Below are 5,729 nucleotides of genomic sequence, written 5' to 3'. Positions count from 1 at the left end.
ATAAAGAAAATCTCTAATAAGCTGTCCCCTGAGAACACCCAACTGTCAAAACGCATGACTGCTTTGTTTGTTTTGTGTTTGTATAGTAAAAGTATCTGCATCTGTAAAGGCGAGATTTAGTTTTTGCTGCGAGACAAATAATCATTGCTTTTTTAAAAGTATTTTGTCAAAACATGGGCTCACAAACAGCACTAATAGATTACGGTCCATAAGTTTTTATATAAAACAAGGTACTATTAGCTTATTTTATGCAGAAGAAAGGATATATGCAGTTGTGTAAGCTGATACCTAACGCTAATGTTTTGCCTTTTTAATATATTAAAGGGGTCATACAGCTTGTAACACTCCAAAGAGAAAGGAAAAATTGAAATCGCATCATATGACCCCTTTAATTTAACTTTCACTAGGCCACATAACTATTTTTTTTCTTCAAACTTAAAAACTTAAAGTGGTCATATGATGCAATTTCATTTTTTCCTTTCTCTTTGGGGTGTTACAAGCTCTTGGTGCATAAAGAAGATCTGTAAAGTTGCAAAGACTAAAGTCTCAAATCCAAAGAGATATTCTTTATAAAAGTTAAGGATTTGCTACTGATGATTCAAACGCGAGTTTTGGGCAGTGTGGATTAACGTTAGCACTTGTTGTTTGTCATTTCTCTGATCACAAATGCAGACATGGTTTTATGTTTACGCGGCGCAATGCAACGCAACGCGTAAAAAGACAGTATAAATCATTATAATCCGTAATTATGTCCCCACTGGATGCAACAAATGCCTCGTTTGTAATGGGTTTTAATGTTTTTGCCTCGTCGCTCCGGCCGGACACGGCATCAACACAGTATGGTGAGGGGCGTAACATTTCCGTCTCACGCTTGAGGTATTCGGCTAATCACAACGCACTGGATAGCTGGCTAATCAGAGCACACCTCGCTTTTCAGACCGATTAGTTTTGTAAAAATCGACGCGTTTCAGAAGGCGGGGCATACAGGAGAAACAATAAGGTACAGTATGTGGAAAATAATGTGTTTTTTTAACTTTAAACCGCATAAACACATTTCATTACACCAAATACACAAAATAATGTTCTTTTTAGCAGCATCATATGACCCCTTTAATGAATTTACCCATTAGGACTAATTGACTGACCTGCTATTTAATATTTCGGGGCAAATGACGTAATGGCATTTGAATATTATTGGCTGTCTGGGGTCTTTTCTCTGTCTGTACAGGATGACAGAGTATAATGGTGTGCTGAGGGTCTCTGAGACTGAGGTAGATCCTCTGCTGGAGTGCAAGCCAACTGGAGACGCTGAGGGCAACACATACAAAAACATTTTTCACTTAACCTTATTACATTTGAATCCATAGGAAATGAATTGAATTAATTCCTGTTGTGAAACAGTTGCCTGCTGGTTCTGTTAAAGGTTTCAGAAATATTTCCAGACATTTATATAGTGCTGAAATGAACATTTTCAATAAAAAAAGCATTTATTTTTCTTGACAACACCTACCTCCCAGAAGGTCCCTTTCTGCTTATAGAGTTTGTAGATCATGTTAATGGGGATGAGGGAGAGAGAGTATACTGCGAGGACATGGACAATAACGTATGCCCACCATGGATACACGTATGTGTTATTAAACTTTAAGGGACTGTACTTGACCAGAGAGAAGATAAAGGTGCCCTACAGGACATAATTGACAAAAAATATATAGTTTGATTCTTTTGTTTGTTTGTTTTTTTACATATGAGTTTGGTGCATATCAAATAATGTTGTATCACTAAACTGTTCCGATTTAAAAATGTGACAGAAACAAACTTACTACGCAGACAGAGGGGTTGACATAGAGCCAGCAGTACTTCATCATGGGCCAGGGTTTGTAGCCAATCATGTCTTCTATGTTCTCATAGAATCGGTCAGCACCTTGGAGAAAATAAGCACATAAAGTCCCATGAAAGAGTAGTAAGAACAATTTAAGGAGTATTTAAGTGTAAGCTACCAACCATATACACATCCAATGGCCACAGACTGACATGTAGCCAGGAACAGGAGAGTGGCTCCACTACAAACGTAATGATCAAACAACTGAATGATGTACAGACTACCCTGTGAAAAAGTAGGACACTTATAAAAGCAATGATATTCTAATGAACAGAATGCACAGCCATGGATTGTACAAGCCTTATGTTTGATATCAGTGTAACATAAGTGAATTGAAAATCTGAGCTGATTCTGAGGTTGATTGTGAACTTCTGTAGGACCAGAAATGCCTTCCAGTAACAAAATAGAAAGTATTCACTAGTTACTTTCTAATTTATTAGCTGAATTGTCTTGGGCCCACCTCTGTGATCATGAAGAAGCTCATCAAGTAGCAGACAAGGCAAATCCCTAAAAGTAGCATCTCTCTTCTGAAGCCACGTCTCAACACCGTGGGAAAGATATCTGTCACTGACGTCATTATGCTCTCCAGTCCAACAAACTGACACAAAAAAGGACATTGGATGGGGAGGCAGGAAGAGGGAGAAGAGCAAAGCAACAGAAGTTAGGCTAAGAAAGAGAAGGAGGTCTAACCTGGCTGTCCAAGCCCAAGAGGATGATCATGATAAAGAAACACACAGCCCAGAACTGACACCATGGCAACAATGTCATCGCCTGAGGGCACACTATAAACACCAGTCCTGGACCTAACGGCAGCCAAGGGAGGAGGTACAATGACCAACACCACCTAAAGTATCTTACAGTATCCATGCATTACTCCAATCATTACTTAGCGATCAAATAAATAATAGATAGTGAACTGCAATCCAGTAGGATGACAAATAATGGAGTCTGCTTTAATTAGTTTTATTATTAAAAACCATTGGGATATGCAGTGACAATTACAGTTATATTAAAACAAACAATGTTATTCCATTTAAATTTAAATTTGATAGTTCATTTGGTAGAACAATAAAACATGTTTTCTCTTACCAGACTCGGCCACAAGGGATATGTCCACCCCCTGTTCCTGGGCCATGTGACCCAAAACAGAGAAAATGGCAAACCCACCTAAAAAACTGGTTCCGCTGTTCAGAAAGCAGAGGAAGAAAGTCCCTGTAGGAAAATTTTTTTGAAATGCTCAACAAATGTAATAATACAAAAAAAAAATCACATATATAAATATGTGTAATATATAATTTATTAATATGTAATATTCATTAATTAGAGAGAGAGAGAAGGACCAATTTCTGATTCTTTTACTGAATTAAAGCACTAATTTAAACATGAATAAGTGATACACATTAAGTGAATCTATCAGTTCAAATAAATTGTCATCCTTCATACAATGCACACTCACCTATAACAGTTATTGTTATATTGATTGTAGCTTCCAAGAGAGCTGAGGTATCCAAGACATATGGCGTAAGAGTAAAAGATTTGAGTACCAGCATCCATCCATACCATTACCAGTAATACAATTCAGAAAGAGTAACATAAAAAACAGGATACAGAATATGTATACTCATGCTGATGTTGAAAATTGAGATGAGATGGTCGATTAAATCATGAGTCCAGATTTTCTGTAACTTACTCTAGGCTCTCTAATGCCTTTACCTGTGGGTCAGCTAGCCGTGTCAGATCTGGGTATATATAATAGTGGATGCCGTTTATGGCACCAGGTAGAGTGACCCCTCGTAGGAGCAGTATCAGGAGCATAACATAAGGGAATGTTGCTGTGAATTAGACTGCCTGTAAATATAATAATAATTTTAATTAGATCTTTAATTGACAATAACATAGACGGTCTGGGTACTGCATGCTGGAAATTGCTTTCAGTTCTGAAACCGGTAATAAAAATATTTGAAATTCTTTTCTTATTTAAGCCATTTGCAGTACATTTTGTCATTACGCCCTTAGTTTTTTTATGACAGCTAATATGTATGTCTGTTAAGACTGTAACCTTCCCAGTAGATTTCACGCCTGTCCAGATGCAGAAGTAGACCAGGAACCAGACAAGTAAGAGAATAAGAGCCAAGTCCCACCTTACTGTGCCCAAATGCTTTATTCCACTGGACAGTCGCAAAACTCTGTGACTGAACACACACAAAGTGTTTAAGCAATATAACAAAACGGTGAGTTGGCCGACTTATGTAAATGAACTGCTATGTGAGACAGACACAAGCAAAACATTACCATATTCATACACCATTGTATTTACATTGTACCATGGTCCAGTAAAATTTCTACAATGTCAAACTTTAATATTAACTGTTATGTTATTTTTGTTATTGTTATTGTTATATTATGTAATTATTATTATTATTATTGATCTTAGTGTATGTTCATTGCATTTCCATTTAACTCACTGCCAGAACTCCATCACAGAGAAAGAGGCATTAAGAGGAGTCGTCCACTCTGAACTAGAATTATTCCCACTAAGCACAGTACAAGCATCTAAAATCAGAGATATACGAATATGGTTAAAAGTATATAACATATAGCAATAAACATTAAGAACCCATATACCAAGACCTAACCTGATGCAATAATTTCACAAAACATCTGGTTCATATATAGTACCTAAATAATATTCAATACATATCCCTCTCCCAATCCTGGCATAAGCATCAATGTTTGGTAAAAGAGGGGGCAAAAAATAAAACATAGCCTGAGAAAAATACCATATTTACTTACAAGTAAATGTGATACAAGGCTTCCATGTATACATACATACATCTGACCTTTAACCAAATGTACCTGTGTTCCACAGATTGCTGCAGCTGGCCCAGGGCAGTTCCACACTGAAGGCTGAGAAAAGGTACAGAAAGGCCCAGGCTATGATGATGATGTAGGTGACTGAGCCATAGACAATTATCATTTGACTGGCATAACCCATTCCTGAAAAAGAGAGTTGTGTTAGTACTGAATTTTTAAACAAATGTTGCCTTATTTTACTTGACAATAAATTTAAATAATGTATAACACACAGTATGCAATAAAATATGAAAATGTACATGTTAGAGACAGAGGACACTGTTTAACATATAATGAAACATATTTTACTATATTTTATTATTATAGTTCATTATTATTTATTTTAGTAATTAGTAATAAAAGCTTGGTGTTGTGGGTCACTAAATTAGTTATCTTAAGGGTGATAACTAGCTTCTGCAACTAAACGTAGTTGTTGAAAAAGTCATTATTTCAAATATAAACTTTTAGCACATTAAATTAAAGGCCACAGAAACATTGTTAGCAAATGCATTACAATTTATACAACAGCAGAATCAAGTCTGTAATTACAAGCAACAATTATTTTTTTTTAAAAATCTACATTTTAACTATATGCTACAAACATTTATTTATTTTTAAAAAATACAAAAACATGACAAACAGGTAATTTCACTACATTATAAGAAGTATCACATAATGCATACTAATCAAGAAGTGAGGAACTCACCTTCAAAAAGAGGACAGATCTTTCTCCAACATGTGATGCCTCCCTGATTCGTGTACTGACCCAAAGACGTCAAGCACAAAAAGCGGGATACCACAAGTAAGAAGGTACAGGACATATGGAATGAAAAAAGCCCCTAAGGATTTAAGAGATGGAATTTATTTATTTTACATCATTTGTATACCTTAAGAAGGTCAGTGATGTCCAGTATAACAGTCAGTTAGCACGATACATACTCTGTTCAAGTTGTGGAATCCCCCAATTCAACTGGAGATATGACTTTTCCACACACAT

General features: G+C 36.0%; 1 pseudogene; it reads right to left on the bottom strand.

The window, feature by feature from the left end:
* Positions 1 to 1,170: 1,170 nt before the first annotated feature.
* Positions 1,171 to 5,729, bottom strand: LOC107721160 (sodium- and chloride-dependent GABA transporter 2-like; annotated as a pseudogene).

This window comes from Sinocyclocheilus rhinocerous, unplaced genomic scaffold, assembly GCF_001515625.1.
Source record: "Sinocyclocheilus rhinocerous isolate Xijiao unplaced genomic scaffold, SAMN03320098_v1.1 scaffold2106, whole genome shotgun sequence".
NCBI lineage: Eukaryota > Metazoa > Chordata > Actinopteri > Cypriniformes > Cyprinidae > Sinocyclocheilus > Sinocyclocheilus rhinocerous.
The sequence above is the reverse complement of the archived record's forward strand: the minus strand, read 5'-3'. Positions and strand labels throughout refer to the sequence as shown.